Source organism: Plecotus auritus (assembly GCF_963455305.1).
Source record: "Plecotus auritus genome assembly, chromosome: 5".
NCBI lineage: Eukaryota > Metazoa > Chordata > Mammalia > Chiroptera > Vespertilionidae > Plecotus > Plecotus auritus.
Window position 1 is genome coordinate 63,442,579 of NC_137776.1, and position 18,142 is coordinate 63,460,720.

Sequence of the window (18,142 nt, forward strand, 5' to 3'; positions counted from 1 at the left end):
TATGCAAACTTTGGTCCCAAAGTGCTACTTGGCCTCATTGAGAAAGAACATCATTAACACAAATTTTTAATATTTATTAAAGTGCATTTTCCTAGTCTGTATTTAATCAGCATTCTTGCTGCAAAGCCAATAAGAAAATATAATTATGTTTCTGAATTACGAGTTATTAGGATATAGAAAAACTAATATGATCCAAGACTGGTGAGAATTGGTTGTCGCATCTTATTAATTCAACTAATATCTGAGATTACATTATGGGACACATTAACTCAGAAGAAATATTAAGTACACATATTCAATTCTTGATTATCTAGGCCTGTGGTCGGCAAACTGCGGCTCGCGAGCCACATGAGGCTCTTTGGCCCCTTGAGTGTGGCTCTTCCACAAAATACCATGGCCTGGGTGAGTCTATTTTGAAGAAGTGGCATTAGAAGAAGTTTAAGTTTAAAAAATTTGGCTCTCAAAAGAAATTTCAATCGTTGTACTGTTGATATTTGGCTCTGCTGACTAATGAGTTTGCCGACCACTGATCTAGGCTAACAGAACATAAACCTAGGGAATATAATTTCTTTCAAAAGGAACAAATTCTATATAATTTAAAAATTTCTATTTATGCAGCAGGAAAGAATTCTGTATGCATGTAGATATGATTAAAGGAGATTAAGAATATGCCAGTTCCCTTAGGACTACTAGTTCAAACTCTCTGGACTTGAATTCTGCTCTGTCATGTACTGAATGTGTGATATAGGGAAATTTATGTAACCTCAAAAGGCCTCAGTTCTTTTCTTCTATTAAGTGGGCGTAATAACAGCACCATCCTCAAAGTGTTACTGTGATTATTAAATGAGTTAAAATGCAGGGTACACAGTTGCAGAGGGGCCATCAGGAGAGAACCTGGGGGTCAACAGAGGTGGGGCACAGACCCTCACCCCCCCCCAACCTTGCAGGGGCCTGAACCCTCACCCCGTCTGAGGGAGGTCTCCTGCCCACATGGCTGCTTTGCTTCCCACGCCCAGCTCAGATCGGGACACAGGTGACAGACAGTGACTTGGCCCAGCTCAGATTGGGTCCCAGGTAGCAGAGACTTGGCCAACAGCAGCTGCCCTATATCTAAATCCAGCCTCGCACCAGGAATGCTCAGGGCCTACTCAAGAACGCAAATAATCCTTTCCACTAATATTTACAGGGTAAACTAAGATTGGTAGAGTATTAAATTTGACAGTAAAATAATAATCAAGTTTTCAGATTAATTTAAATAGGCTAATTGAAATAAGTGAATATTCAAGAAAATTTAATTGTACTGGACAAAAAGCTGTTCCTAAAGTGGTAACTAAAATTTCTATTGGTAGTTCATCTCATGGTAAAATTCCTGAACAGGCAATGAAACTAAAGCAGTCATATTTTTGTGCAAAAAATTAAAATTTAAAGTTATCAAGACTGCATTGTAAAATTTACAAAAGCCTCCATTAATCAAAAAAAGGGGGGATAGTAGGGTATTATCATGTAAGGAAAAATATCCTATAAGTAAATTACATCTAGAAAATTTTTACTTTACAAAATTAATTTTCATTTGTAATGCTAACAGCAAGACACCCACGAAAAACACACATGGTGTCTAAATAAGACAAAGGAAAATTGTTTGGGCAAAAATAAAAAGGATCCCAAATCAATTATATAGAAAAGATTCCTCTATTAACTTTTGGTCGAGAATATGTTTGTATATTTTCAGAAAACAACTCCAGGACCATGTGGATTCCTACAACAGAGAGGAATTGACAGGTCTGCTCCAACCACGAAGACAAGAGGAGAAACAGTCCAGAGATGGAAGACGCTGACGACGCCTTGCCACGCTAGCAGTCAGCAGCTGTGCGTCGCAGCAGGTTGCCTAGGACCAAACCAGAGAGGGTTGGACCTGCATTGCCACCATGTGCCCACCATCCAGATATCATTGCTGACATGTACACATAAGGAACTGTTTGACATTGAAACGGGGACTCAGAACTGTTGGACATTGAAATTGAGACTCAAACATTTTTTATTATTATATGTTTATTTCTAGTCTGCAGAAGCAAGATTTTTTAAAGGAAAGAAATGGGGAAAAAATAGATACAGAGTCAAAGAAGCATTGAACAGACTGTCAAACTACAGCGGGAAGGCAGGGGAGGTTGTGGGGTGCTGTAAGAGATCAACCGAGGGACTTGTACGCAGGCATATAAGCATAACCAATGGATACAAGACACTGAGGGGGCTGGCAGGTAAAGGCATGTACTGGGGAGTAGGGGAGGCCGGTGGGAGGTTAATGGGAAAAAGAAAAAGGAGACATATGTACTACTATTTGTAATACTTCAAACAATAAAAAAAAAAAAGAAAAACAGGAAAAAAATTTTTTAAAAAAATGCAGGGTATATACTAAGTGCTCACTAAAAGTTAGCTATTATGTTTGTTGTTGTTTTAGGATGGATACGGACCTCAAGGGGCACATCATCCCTTTACAGTAGGGTGGGCTAGTTATTTTCTGAGCCTGTTCACTTCTGTTGCATATCAGATGAATCGAGTAGGAAATTAATAACTTATCTTAGCCCCACATGCCCTTTCAATGAGATGCATGCCATATATCACGTTCAAGATTTTGGAACTTCATCCCTACAGGTATCATTTAAAGTCTCAACAGAAGCATTTTTCTGAACCCAAAGTACAATAAAATGAAGGTGAAATTCCACACATCTCTGCACCTGCTATTTCCCCTGTCCACATTTGTGCACTGTGGTGATTCTGACACATATGCCACACAAGAAAACACAAATTCCATAATCATGGTCTTTCAGTTAAGATGATGCACTACTATGAACAGTAGAAATTCAGATTAAAAAAACAACAAGAAGTCACTGTTCTAAGAGAACACATTGATTTCCATTTTGAAAGAAAAATGTTAAAAATATTCTCAATCTCCATTGTCAAACAATTTGGCCCCCTGTCCTGAACTATTATAAATGAGGGAGCTTGGAAAGGCTATAGCAGAGCCATTAGTCACCCTTGGGACATTGCACACTGTCACTATGGAACAACCAATGACAAAAATTTCAATAAGCAAGAGTTTGACTTATGATTTTTGGGAATGGTAGAAGAACACATTGCTGCTGGGTTTTCCATGCAGCATTTATCTTCTTCTGGCACTAGTCATGTCAAAGACTTGATACTGAAAACAAAGCCAAGTTTATTTATTGCAAACATAGGTTACAGTTCACAAACCAGCCTTAACATTGCATGGTATGAGAAGTTCTCAGCAGTTCCTAAATAAGGGCAACATTCAGGCATCAGGAAAGCAGGCCAAGTGTGACAGCTGCACTATTGGGATGCTAAAATATCCTTCTACATAATAGTCTCATACTCTATTACATAGAGAATTCTAACATGCCTGTCTTCTTTTTTTTTTCAGAGCTTTGTATTTTTTCTCAGCAGGTCATTGATCTAAGGCTATGCTACAATATAATTCCACAAACCCTCTGGGTCCACAGAGGGGATTTGGCCACTGAATGGGAAGGCAGAATGTCAGCATCTTGAAAGGAATAGTAAGAGTGTAATGCAGTGTTGTTGTTTTTTTGTTTGTTTTCTAGTGAGGGTTTAATTTGTCTAGGGAAAAGAAAAGTATTTCAAATCACAACATAGCTGTGGAATTCAAATGTATGAACTCTGAAGAATATCAAGAGTGTTTCTATTCTTGCAAGCATGAATTTAAGCTTCTTACATTATTTCTCCTGTCCTCTGACCTTGCTTGTTGGAAATGTTTAAAACAGCAACATCATTGGTTAAAATATAAAGGAGGTAGTTACTTTCAATGCAGTAAAAATTTACTGATTAACAACTGTTTAAAATCATAAAATTGCATCAAAATTGTAACTGTTTGAGCCAAAATTGACTTTTCACAAATGAAAACCTTTAAAACTCAGAAAGCTGACTGGCCCTGTGTGAAGTAGCACAGCTGATTGGTGAAAGAGCCTGCCTTGGAATCTAGGTCTCTTGACGTCCAGGTCAGTACTCTTACCATCTGTACCTTCATTCAGCATATTGTTATTGTTTCTCTTCCCACATTATACTTGAATGGGTGGTAGAGATAAAATGTTGAACAAAAACCATACAGAGTTTCTTCCCTGAAAGCTTAATCAGTAATCAAATAAGCAACACAAATGAAAATAACCAAATGTAAATTTACAAATGTATTAGGCAGATGTTCAAGGTGTAAAAGGGTAGAACAGGCAACTGACTCACTAGTGGATAGGTAGGGGCAGATGAGGAAAAGCTCTCTAAGAAAGTGAATATTGAGCTGAAAAACGTATTCAAAGGTGGGTGAGATGAGGTGGAGAGTGAATTGGGTGAGCTTTACAGGAAATGCTAACTGGTTTATGAGAATCTATATATATAAAGGGCTAATATGCAAAGTGTCCCCTCAAGAGTTCAACCAGGAAACCAGGAGTTCGATCAATCGCTCGCTATGACGTGTGCTGACCACCACGGGACAGCACAGAACAAAGGAAGGCCCCGGCTGGTAGCTGGCAGCCGGGGAAGGAAGGCCCCAATTGGCCCTGATTGCTGGCCAGGCCTAGGGACCCTACCCGTGCACGATTTTCATGCAACCGGCCTCTAGTATTGATAATAAGGTTGCTTTTCTTTGGCTATTATGAAATTATTCACTTCTCTATTTCTGCATTATTTTCTGCGGCAGAAATATTACAAGATGGCCTTTATGATCCCTATTTCCTGATATTCATGCCCTTGTGTGGTTCCTTTTCTTTGAGTTTTGGTGGAACCTGTGACTTGTTTCTTACCAAGAGAATGTGACAAACATGAAGAGATATCACTGCCATGAAAATGTGACATTAAGATTGTAACATACATCTTGCCAGCAGATTCTCTACCGAATCTCTCTACTTATTGGCTTTGGTAAATTAAGCTGCCATCTTACAAGCTGTCCTATGGAGAGGCCCACCTGGCAAAGAATTGCTGGCTAACAGCCAGGAAGGAACTGAAGCTCTCAGTTTGACAATCTGAGAGAAACTCAGTTTTGACCATTGTGAACTTGAAGCAGATCCTTCCCCAGTCAGGCCTTGAGATGAGACTGTAGCCCTGGCCCACAGGCTGAGCACAGCCATGTCAGAGACTCTGAAGCAGAGGACCCAGTAGACCATGCCTGGACTCCTGATCCACAGGAACTGTGAGAAAATAGATGTGTGGCTTAAGTCACTATGTTTTGGGTTTGCTTTTTTTTATACATCAGTAAATAATATATAGGGTGAGGCAAAAATAGGTCTACAGTTGTGAGCACACACAAGAGTGTATTCTTGTATTATTATTTATTAATTATTGCCTTATTTTCCGTACAAACAACCTACTTTTGCTCCACCCTGTATTGCTCCTTTGTGTTATTTCAGACTGTATCTGAAATGTCTTCTTTTTGATTCAAATAGCACTAAGTCCTTTACCATCTTACAAAAATCTTCAAAAAAAAAAAAAAAAAAAAACACCAAAAAACTAAGGAAACATTTCTTGGGAAAATTTTATTACATTATTTAGATAATCATTTATTTCTTAATATATGGATTTTAAAGGTCTTTTTAAAAAGTTAAGTATCTGGAAATATTAACACATAACCATTTAAGAATACATAAAGATGTTCTATCACCTTTTCACCCTAAAATGTAATAGTAGAGTATTAAAAACAGTAGGCTGAAAACTGTGGAGAAATGGAGACTTAGATGACTGATTTCAGTATTTCATCCTATCTATCTAATAAAAGAGTAATATGCAAATTGACCATCACTCCAACACACAAGATGGCCACCCCCATGTGGTCAAAGATGGCTGCCCCATGTGGATACAAGATGGCCACCACAAGAAGGCTGGCAGGGGAGGGCGAGATCAGGCCAGCAGGTGAGGGCAGTTGAGAGGGACCAGGCCTGCAGGGGAGGACGGTTGGGGGGCACCCAGGCCTGCAGAGGAGGGCAGTTGGGAGGGTCCAGGCCTGCAGGGGAGGGCAGTTGGGGGGACCAGGCCTGCAGGGGAGGGCAGTTGGGGGCGACTAGGCCTGCAGGGGAGGGCATTTGGGGGAACCAGGCCTGCAGGGGAGGGCAGTTGGGGACAATCAGGCTGGCAGAGGAGCAGTTAGGCATCGATCAGGCTGGCAGGGGAGTGGTTAGGGGTGATCAGGCTGGCAGGCAGAAGCGGTTAGGGGCAATCAGGCAGGCAGGCAGGCAAGCGGTTGGGAGCCAGCAGTCCTGGATTGTGAGAGGGATGTCCCTCAAGGGGTCCCAGATTGGAGAGGGTGCAGGCTGGGCTGAGGGACACACACACACCCGTGCACGAATTCCGTGCACTGGGCCTCTAGTATGTAAATGATCCATCTGATTATGAATTCTAGATCCACTATATACTAGCAATATGACCTTGGATCAAGTACTTCACTCATAAAAGGCACAACAAATAAGAGCTGTAACTGCTTCATAGCATTATTATGAGGAAATAAATTAGATGAAGCTTACAAAGTAACTTGGCACAAAGTGAGAGCTTGAAAATTTTAACTATTGTTATGTCAAAAATTCATAAATACCTTTTGCTCAATTATATAAACTTTACAGTAAAGTGTTTCATAATCTAATACCAGATAACAGTCTTATTTATTTCATTAAAAATCTAAAATACAAATGGGATAATTTTGTGTTTAATTACATTTCTTCTGCTACATTGGAAAAAATTTAAAGCAATTTAATTGATTTTACTAGTCATGGATCAAGATATTGGCTACTTCAGATAACTGTCATTAAGACTTTTATTTTTACTTTCAGGGGGCTCAACAATCTTCCTTTTAATCCTTTTTTATGTAGTCCTTAATCTTGTATTATCTTTAAAAATTAAATTTGATTTTAGAGAGAGAGAAAGGAAGAGGGGGAGAGAGAGAAACATCAATCGGCTGCCTCCTGCAGGAGCCCTGACCTGGAGGAACCCATAACCCAGACATGTGCCCTGACTGGGAATCAAACCATGATCCTTCAGTGCATGGGAAGACTCTCAACCAGCTGAGCCACACCTGCCAGGGCCATAATCTTATAGATTTTTTCTCCCTGCCCAATCGTCAGTATTTACTGTACTCTGCAAGGCAGTATTATAGAATCCGACACAAAAATTTAAGAGTATTAAAATTGTATGGTCACTATCTAACTATAGATTTCTGCTTGATCATAAACCAATGCTGTTTCAATATTTACAGAACACAGACAGACACTATGGGACTTAATTAATATTCAGTAATGATTAACACATGAGTATGCATTAATATTTTAAGAAGTTTTTAGATAATTAACTTTTAAAACTTCCTTTTAGTTACACAACATGAGATTCAAATAGCCTTCTAAGGAACTAAATATGTGGGAGAATATTGGACAATGTTAATAGAGAAAAGATGAATTATTTTAAAGTTATTTGGCAATATTTTAACTTTCAGTCATAGCTTCATAAACAGGGTCTCTACAATTAAAGATGGTCAATAGTCAAATTAACTTAAGAATATTCTATCAAACCTTGATAATAAAAATCCTATTTAAGATTTTTTTAAATAAGGAAGAAAAGCTACATGGCATTTTGCATAGTGGACTTATTTTATTATAACCCATTGCTAGTCCTTCGTCAATATGACATATGTTTTATTATCATATCAAATATAAAATTTCAACTGTCCTGCTGAGATAAACTAAAGACATAAAAGGAGCCGGTCTTTAAAAAAAATTCTTCCTGATGTAGTTTTGTTTTCCACTTTAAAAGAGTGAGGTATCATTTATTAAGCATACATTATGTATTTCCACCCACATATTATATGTACTCTGAAATTACTGCTGTTATGATTTTACTTTACATAGTACAACAAGAAATATTTCTGAGGCTTGGACCTTAAAAACATTTTTTAAATTCACAATTTATTGTTTTAAGTGCAGAGAGAAGATTCTTAATTATGCAAGCCAATAAAAAAGGCATCATGACAAAATGGTGCAGATCAATGGCTAATCCAAGGAAACCTATATTTGACTCTGTATTACACAACTTTTAATACATAGCTTTTTAGTGCAAGAAATTGTTGCAACCAATCTGCCCTTTGAAATGTTTGGACAAAATAAAATGCACTTTTTACTGATGTATAAACTATTTTAGACTGTACACCTACAACAGAGAGGTTGAATAATGGCTTTGAAGTAAGTTTTCTAGAGTTCAGCATTTTCTTTTTTTTTTTTTTTAATATATTTTATTGATACTTTACAGAGAGGAAGGGAGAGGGATAGAGAGCTAGAAACATCGATGAGAGAGAAACATCGATCAGCTGCCTCCTGCACACCTCCCACTGGGGATGTGCCCACAACCAAGGTACATGCCCTTGACCGGAATCGAACCCGGGATCCTTCAGTCCGCAGGCCGACGCTCTATCCACTGAGCCAAACCAGTTTTGGCCAGCATTTTCTTACTATAAGGAAATCCAGAAAGAAGTCATTCTCTTTAACAGAATATTATATATTTCCTCATTGTCTCAAGAAAAGACACACAAAGCTGCACATCTCAGATAATTCACAATATAGTCAATGTGGGGGGGATGGGTAATAATAACATTTCAGATAAATGATTAATTCGTAATCTGAACACTGAGTAAGTGTAGCACAGCTACCTCCAGCTAGGATCCCTGTGAACTTCTTGGGGTGAAATTTAAGTGGGGTATGCAGGGATGGGATTTCTTTGCAGAGAATTAGTATTCCCTCTGGACAGGAAACTGGAGGTGAAATGGTTCATGGTCTGAAATTTGAGCGGTCCGCTTCGGTTTAAGAGTACACCCAGATGATGGGAGTAATGTGAACATAGTCACCAGGAGGTAGGTCAAGATAAGCCAGCCAGAAGGGGGTGCATCCCCAAAAGGATGGCGTGTCTTCAGAAACCCCTGAGCTTTGTTTCCTTGGGAGGCCACAGTGCCAGGATGGTCAAATCACTAAAGTCTCTCCATGAGTCCTTTCCTGACCACCCTATCTAGAATGGCATGACTATCCTGCCGAGTCTGCTTTCATTACCCTACTAATTTCCTTAGCTACTATCACAATCAAACATACTATTTAATTATCCTATTTATGATCTGGTCTGTCTTTATGCTACAAAATAAGCTCCTTGAACACAGGTATGTTTGTCTGTTTCATGCACTTTTTGATCCGCAGACCTAGAAAAATGCCTGGCACATATAAAACAATAAATGTTCGTTTTCATTTTAATTTCCTTTGTAAAATCTACTTTAAATAATGTAAAGTTAATGGATTTGTCTGTTGCAAAATTTAGAAGGTCTGGGCTTGATTTTTTTTTAGTGGAGCAAGTGCAAAGGAAAGGCCTCTAGACCCTCTCTTCTTATCCCTCTCCCTTCTCCCATCTCCCCTGCTCCTGTGTGTGTGCATGTGTGTGTTCGCACGCGCACACTCACCCCTGTTCCTTTATGTATCAGCATCTCTAGCTTTTCATGATAGCCAAGATCAGTTATTCACACCAGGAGAGTAAATGTTATCTTTGCTGCTGGTCTATCCACATGCGTGTCCAAACTAACTAGGCTATAGTTGTCACTTTGGGTTATGTGGAACCCTTATCATTTTACCTGGTGGAAGCATTCCATCTCTGGGGGCCGTGACTTCAAATACAATAGACCTGAAAGTTGTAGGAACAGATGCACAAAATCCCCAATTGAATTCCTGATGATAGGTGTCAATCTTCTACTCCTCGATTTCTGGAGTATGTGTTCTTGCTACTGGGACACAGTACCACATAATTACTGTTGGTTCAAAGTATACCACATCTTGTAGGAGAGTACCCAAATCCATGGGATGTTCCAGCTGGTGCCTCAGCTGAGCCTCTCAGAGGCCATTCCAATGTTCTGTAAGGCTGATAACTTCTGGGGTAATACAGTTATTGATACAATCAATGGGTCCCATTAGCAAACCTCCTTCAGTGTGAAGTGGTTCTTTGGTCCAAGAAGATGGTATGTGAGATCCCATGTTGGGAAATGAGTCTGAAATCCCTCTTGTTAATGACACTAGAACAAATAGTGCAGGCAGGGAAGGCAAACCCATATAAAAGTAAAGACAAAATACTTCTGCCTTCAGGATGGAAGGCATCTCATGGCATTAACTTGGCACTACAATTTATTGTTTTTAATTTTTAATTATTTTTACATGACACATATGCACTGAGTGGCCAGATTATTATGATCTCTGAACGCATAATAATCTGGCCACTCAGTATATATCCTATATAATAAAATGCTAATATGCAAATTGTCCCCTCAACCAGGAGTTCGACCAGCAGGCAGGCCAGCCAACCACCCATGTCTCCTCTCCCTGGCCAGGCTGGCCGGGACCCCCGCCACCCATGCATGAATTCATGCACCGGGCCTCTAATATATATATCACACACACACTGAGTGGCCAAATTATTATGCGTTCAGAGATCATAATAATCTGGCTACTCAGTGTATATATTAATTAAAAATTGAATTTATTGGGATGACATTGGCTAATAAAATTATATAGGTTTCAATGTATAATTCTACAATACATCATCTGTATATTGTATTGTGTGTTCACCACCCAAGTCAAGCCTCATTTCAATACCATTTATCCCCCTTTTACCCTCTTCTACCTCCCCCTCCTCCATTCCCTCTGGTAATCACCAGACTGTGGTCTGTGTCTATGAGTTGTTTTTTTGTGTGTTTTTTTTTGTTTTTGTTTTTTTTTTTTTTGCTTAATCCCTTTACCTTTTTCACCCAGTCTCCCAAACCTCCTCCCTTCTAACAGCTGTGCAGTCTGTTCTCCGTATCTATGAGCATTTCACCCAAGGCAGCAGAATATACATTCTTTTCAAGGATGTACATTTACATATATATATATATATATATATATATATATATATATATATATATTATTGATTTCAGAGAGGGGAGAGAGAGAAACATCAATGATGAGAGAGGCTAATTGATCAGCTACCTCCTGCACATCCCCCACTGGGAATCTAGCCCACAACCTGGGCATGTGCCCAGGAATAGAACCTTGACCTTCTGGTTCATAGCTAGATGCTCAACTGCTGAGCCACGCTGGTAGGGCTAGGGATGTACACTCTTGAACATTTTTAAACAAGGAACATTTTCTAGGTTAGACCACATGTTAAGACACAAAACAAGTCCCAATAAATTTAAGAAGATTGAAATTATATCAAGCACCTTCTCTGACCACAATGGTATGAAACTAGAAAGCAATCACATGAGAAAAACGGAAAAATACACAAAGACATGGAGGCTAAATAGCATGTTACTAAACAATGAATGGATTAACAAGGACATCATGGAAGAAATCAGAAATTGGCACTACTGTTTAGTCTCCTTGTGGGACAGTGTCAAACTATAGTTTAAGTGCCTGACAAGTAGCTTTTTAGGGTGTAATTTAAGTACCTGGCATTAAACTTTTGATTGCTTAGGCATTCATTTCAAAGTCATCCATTGCTAGCTGCATAACCTATTATGTTCCCCTTAGAAAGCCTTACCTAGATAACTCACTGCTTGATTGTCTCTGCTTTTCCCTGCCAGTGCTATCATTCCCACTCTTAAAAATGTTGGTTTCCTTTTTTGTTTTTATTGTGGTATAATTGACATAGAACATATTAGTTTCAGGTATACACCACAATGGTTCAATATTTGTATATATTGCGAAAATCATCACCACAGTAAGTCTAGTAAACATTCATCACCATACATAGTTACAATTTTTTCTTGTGATATGAACTTTTAAGATTTACTCTCTTAGCAACTTTCAAATATACAATACAGTATTATTAGCAATAGTCACTATGCTGAATTAAAAAAAATAAAATCCTTAAATTCTTACATTCTTTTTAGAAATCCAACTCTGCTGGGGTAAAAAAGAGTTCTGTACCTCTTTATACTGACTCAGGAAAATATCATAGGAAATAACTATATTCCATAAAAAACTCAAACTGTATATATACCCTCTAGTGTATGTCAAAGTATGCTCCTCAAAAGACCCTTGCCATTATCTAACTGTATAATGTAACATAAAAGCAGAAAGAAATGTCATTAGGCAGCATTTGCTGAACAAAATAGGCACACTCTAATGGAGAAGGAATTTGCTTATGAAAAGTAAGACATTTTTAGAAAATAAAAAGTGGCATGTCTATGTACATAATTAAACAAAACACCCCATTTCTTTCAACGGTCTTCATATTCCAGGCAACATTATTTTTATTATGGACTTTCTTTACATAGAACCTTTGTGTTGGGTATTTAACTGCTTCATATCACTTTCCTTAAGTGAAAAGAAAGGCAAATTAAAGATTCCTCTTGACTCCCTTGTGTGATAGAAAGTGGGGTTTATATTTTGTAAAATCTAAATGTGTTCATTAATGACTAGATACTTGATATAAAAAACACAATTTAAAGGAATTATGAAACCTTTGTGGACGGGGCAGGTTATGCACTGCCAACACCAAGAGAAAATCTCATGTGGACTCTCATACATTTTATTACTCGAAGGATCCAGTAGATGGAAGCCTTTCCCTTTTAACATTCAAACTGTTTCAAACGCATGTGGTCTGATTTGCTATTCCTGATGAAAGGGTAGATGGCAATAGCTGGGGGGAGAGAAACAAACAAACAAAAAAAACCACTAGCTCTCCTAAGAGCATATCAGAAAGACCACAATTTACCTGCTTTGTAAGCAGTTTGAAAATTGCATTTCGAAAGTCTAGTTGTTTAGATCCCCATGAGGTGAATGAGAAAGGGAAGCATAAATAAATGGATTGATTCCCGAAACCAGGCTCTTGGTGGCTGCAGTTGGTTTGTCTTCCTGCATTAGTGTCCATGCTCTCATTGCCCTTTCTCAGTGAAAAATTCCTTAGGCCAGCAGTTACATCTGTTTCCTTACATTACAGTCCTATTGGAGCAATCCTCAGATGAGAAGCGAGGACATTCTGATTAGTCTCTCCTGGGATGAGCAAAGGAAAAGTGGCCCAGGAATTCTCCTGAGGGCTGAGGCTCCAATACAGGCCTGGCTGTTTTTCTCTTTGTCCCCGTGTATGGCCTTCTCTTCCTCTCTTAGGCTTGTCACCTCTGCTTTCTCACCAGAGTCCTGAGTATCACCGCTGAGAATATCCATAGATTGTTCTTCCACTAGACTGTCCAGGGAATGAATGAATTGCATTCTAAATAATTGATCAGAGTTAATCACTATTTTGAATTAAATCACTATTAATCTCTTAGATTGATTATTTAGCTCTCTGTCCCTTTGAAAGATATTAAAAATTGGGTTTGGAGCATTTCAATGTACAGTGTAAGCAGAGTCATTTTGTCAATTCATACCTCAACATGGAATTAAGAGTTTGACAGGAAAACCACACTTTTCTTTAATTCTAAAAGAGGCAATTGAATAGTGTCTTTCCACGTGCTTACAAGTCGAATTAATGAAGCAATTATGTACAAGGGCAACTTCTGCAAGAGTGGCTGGGTACTTGAAGTCAAAGCTATCTACTTTTTACTGAATTTCATCACAATTAGGTAATGGTTCTCCCATCCTCCTTTTGTCACTCAGTTTTGAAGTTTATAGTTAAGCTGTAAATTAGAACCTTATCTTTGGTAATAGCTCCTAACTGTTCTAAACGCTCCTCAGTTTGTCTTGTGCTAAGCAAGAGTCATCAGCTCACGTTTCATTGAAAACTCATTAAACCATCTCCCATATGCTTTTAAAGAACCAAAAGGCAATCTACTTAATTAAACTTAAAAAACAACAGCCTCAACAAGTTCTCTAGGTTAATGGTATGTAAATGTTCTTTGTTCAACAGGCAGAGATGTGGATAAAACACTTTGGTCTTGTTTACTGACTACTGGAAATTCACTACCTTCTAAAGGGCTTACAGCAGTGCAATTAAATAGCATTCCAATTTGCAAAATGGACAGCATCATCTCGCAGTCAGAGCCCCAATTTCTATACCACACACGATTCAAGAAAGTAGAAAGCCGGAAAAGAAAGGAGGCTGGAGGATAACACACAGCTGCAGCTGGTGAACTCCTTAGTTGACATGTCTGCAGGAGGATCTCTCATAAAAGGCTCTCGGGAGTTATAGCATATTTGAACACAACTTTAGCCTCACAGCTTAGGAGAAAAAATGGCACTCAGATACATAAGGTCTGCTTAAACAAACAAAGTACAGGCACACCTTGTTTTATTGTATCTTGCTTTATGTGCTTCACAGATACTGTGTGCTTTTTATAAGTTGAAGTCAAGACCCCAAATCGAAAAAAGATTTTTTATTGCGGCAGTCTGGAACCAAACCCACAATATCTCCGAGGTATGCCTATACACAATAAAACACACAGAGCTTTGAGTATCTTTGCTATTATTCATACTTTAAAAGTCCTTAACACAGTACTTTTGCAAATTTGCAAACTACTCTTACAAGACTAAAATTTGTGCCCAAGATGGAAAAACATTTGTTACCATTCTTTGATCAAAACCATTTTTTTTTTTTTTTTTTTTTTGGTATTTGACCTAGCTATTTTGCAATACAAAACAATGTTTTAAAAATTTAATTTTAAAAATTAAAACATGGAATGCTCATTTATTTTAAAAGCAGGTATGGTTTTTACACAAGATTTTGGAGGAGGGATGGGGGGTCCACTGATGGTACTGTTCTCTGTTCTATTGCATTTGTGTTCTTCAATAAGGAGTATTCCTTTTTGGACACCACTTTTCTTATTTGTAAAATTGGGAGCTTTCAATTACCTTCAAGTTTTGAATTATAGAGGCATGGGCAAGCAGAATCAAAAGAGAAAGGAAGAGAAAAATACTGGGGTCATTCAGATTCAAGTCTCAATTGAAATTGCAAGGACAAACATAATAATACAACTTCAATCTTGTCATATTATTCCTGTATTTAGTTTGATTACCCAAACAGCTAAGTTCATATATTTTCCTTTTTAATTAGTGTTTCCTTATCTATTATGCCAGATGTCTTCATCTCAGTATAAGCAACTGGCAATAAATTACAAGTGCTGAAGCTTTATTATAAACTGAGGAATTTCTTTTGCATGTTATTCATTTTTCATGTTTTATTGGCTCTAATTGACTTTGGCATTAAAATAATTAGTAAAATGTTTTGACTTTTTAAAACCAAAATTCAATTTTAGCTTGTCTTAGTTCCTAGAAATTGTTTCCTTTAAAAAATGTTTAAAAAAATATTTCAGACATATATTGATTACATGAAAAACCAAGTTCATTTTAAAACTTATTTTAACATATCATATTGAAAAAAGCAAAGAAAAGTAACTGGAGTTTATAACATTTTTGTTATTTGAGCTCACAATAAAGGCATGATGTGTTTGTTTTTTTTTAATTTGTTTTTTAACACAGAAAAATGATATAGCCACTGGGGAAAGTTTCAAATATACTATCCCACTACCCAGAAATAAGCAACTGTAACATCTTTATCATGTTTTTTTTTCCCAATATTTATGTTCTATGTGTTTTTCATCTAGCTGAAAACATACTATATTTTGCATTTTTATTTTTTATATTTTACCTCTTTCCTAAGCAATTTGCTAATGAAAAAACACTTTTTAAATATTTGAATAGCTTCATGATAATCTAATAGATGTACCATTATTTAGTTATTTGGTCCCCTATTGTCAATTGTCAGATGTTATTCCTGTAAAGTATTATAAATGACATTATGATAAATGCACTTGTGCATAAATATTTGCAAAAATTTTATAATAACCTATAAACAACTTTATTAATAGTGCTCCTGGGACCAAAAGTCTGTTTTTCTATTGCCTCTAGTTGCTAGGGAACATTTACAACCACAAAAATAAAGCAGCAAAGGAGGGAATCATGAACTTTTCCACACCCTGAGATCTTAAAACCTTTAGGATTATTAGCATGAGCAATTCTATCCTCCTCTCTAACTAGACAAAATTCAGGTAAATGTCACAAATCTCACTCAATTTGATGACTCTGGAAGTTCTGGATTAAACCATCCATTGTATGTAAATCCAAGTAATTCATGATGTAAAAAAAGGCTTATTTTTTAGAAAGCAAGTAAGCTTTAGAATATTCACAAAGATGTCTGAACTATGTACCAAAAAGTAGCCTTCTATATTCTTTAACCTAGATTAAAGCATCACTTCCTTTCTAATATGCTATATAACTTTTTGAATATGGTTTTAGGCAACAAATTTCCATTTTGTTTATTTTGTATTTGTGGTCATGGATAAGTGCTTAAGTAAGCTTGTGCTCTTTTTTTTTTAGAAGTGTCAAAGTTATATTGTCTTGAGTTATAACGTTCTAATATAATTATACCATTTTCGCTTCTAAGAATCATCTCGTAATTTAAGGAATGACATGGCTGGGCTGAGAGAGATATTTAGGAAGACATTTCCAGCAAGAGCTGAATTTCAATCATCCTCCAAACAATACGTGCTGTCTTTGTTTTATTGAGATATTTTATCTGAAGGTCCACTAAAACCAACCAATTGCTTTTACTATGTGACTGTCAAGTATCAACTCCAGTGCACCCAATAAAGAACCAATCATTACTCTTAAAACAGTAATATGAAGTCATTTGTAAAGACTATCAATGGAGATTTTCTTACACTTATGATGAATCCATTATAAACAAAAATGCCAATCTTGAAAACACAATTCCAGAATGAGTACAGTTGCACTGAGAACAGATAAGAAAGTACAAGGAGCTTAACGGCTATGCTATACCAAACGGATGAAAAGTGAAATCGATTACACTGCAGGTCTCTATAAATAATAAATAAAGCCTATCTCTCCCCTGTACGTGGACTCAGACTCCTGTAATAGAACCCTCCATTCCATTCACCTCAACGGGCTGAACTCTTTAGAAAAAGACTGATGATCACCCTCCAAGTGCTATGCTTATTTTTTCTTTATTCTTCCATCAATTTCCTGACATGTTTAACATAAGCAGGAATATCTTTTCAGTCTTGTGAGCAATTGAAGACTTAGGAAAAGGCACGCTGCCTTGAAGAACTCTGGCAAGTTACATGTAGCCCATGTTGCTTTTGGTTTCCCATCTCTTCTTTGCTTCAAATCCCCACGCAAGTTTCTTCTTTTTTTCGAGCAGCCTGTGAATTTTCAGCTTCCTTTTTGGCTTTTACAAAGTTATGGCAGGCAATTGCTTTGGCAATTTTCACACCAAGCTCTCGGGTAGCTAGCTGGTTGCTGAGCTCCTTGGCCTTCTCAATATTCCACTCTTCCACAGCCTGGTGATGCTCTTTTCAAGGCCCGACTTCTCAATTTTTTTTCTTTTTAACAGGGGTTCAAACCTGTCAATGACTCCAAAATACTGAGTAAGTTCCTTCAAACGGGTTTCACTTGGGGACTGTTCACTATGAGATTCTTCTTCATTCTTCAATTTACCTTTTCTGGAGTGTTTTCTTTTTTTTTCCTTCTGAATCCTGAAGATGAGATTTTCTGTTCAGAATGTTTTTTTATGCAATTCTTGAAATTTATTCCATATATGTAAGGGAACTCCAGAAGGACACTCTTCATATGCATTTACATTCGCCTCTGCTTCAATGTCTGGTCCATCTGCAGGGAAATCTGTGATCTTTGTTTCTGTAACGGTCCCATCTTCTTCATCTTCCTCTAAGTTAGGTCCAGAGTTCTCTTTTGTGTCTTCATCTTCAGAATTCAACTCAACATCACTTTCATTTAGGCCAGGAGGTAGCAGCCCACTCCACATCTTTTCTTCTGGGCCGGGCAGGGACCAGGGATGCAGAACCCTCTCCCACCAACAGGCTGGGGAAGGCGCTGCGACGCCTCTTCGGCACATCGGAGGCCAGGCCCGCCGACGCTCCTGCGGGCCCCAGCCGGGCGGCTCGGGCGAAAGGCTGTGAGGCTCCTACACTGGCCCCCTCACTACCCGAACCGGGCGCTCCTCCACCCCTCATGCCGGAGCCCGAGCAGCCGGGGAGTCAGCCCCACAAGCAGCTCTACTCACCGGTCCGGAGCCAGCTGCCCAAGACAGCTTGTGCTCTTAAACTTTGGAA

At 38.0% G+C, this 18,142-nt stretch overlaps 1 protein-coding gene and 1 pseudogene across 13 annotated transcripts in view; both read right to left on the minus strand.

The window, feature by feature from the left end:
* Positions 1–18,142, minus strand: part of GALNT13 (polypeptide N-acetylgalactosaminyltransferase 13) — a 499,062-nt gene that overhangs the window by 67,453 nt on the left and 413,467 nt on the right. The gene's annotated exons all lie outside the window — the stretch shown is intronic.
* On the minus strand, positions 14,609–17,841 carry LOC308248604 (protein FAM204A-like; annotated as a pseudogene). Its single transcript has one exon. The product of its transcript is annotated as a protein FAM204A-like (transcript).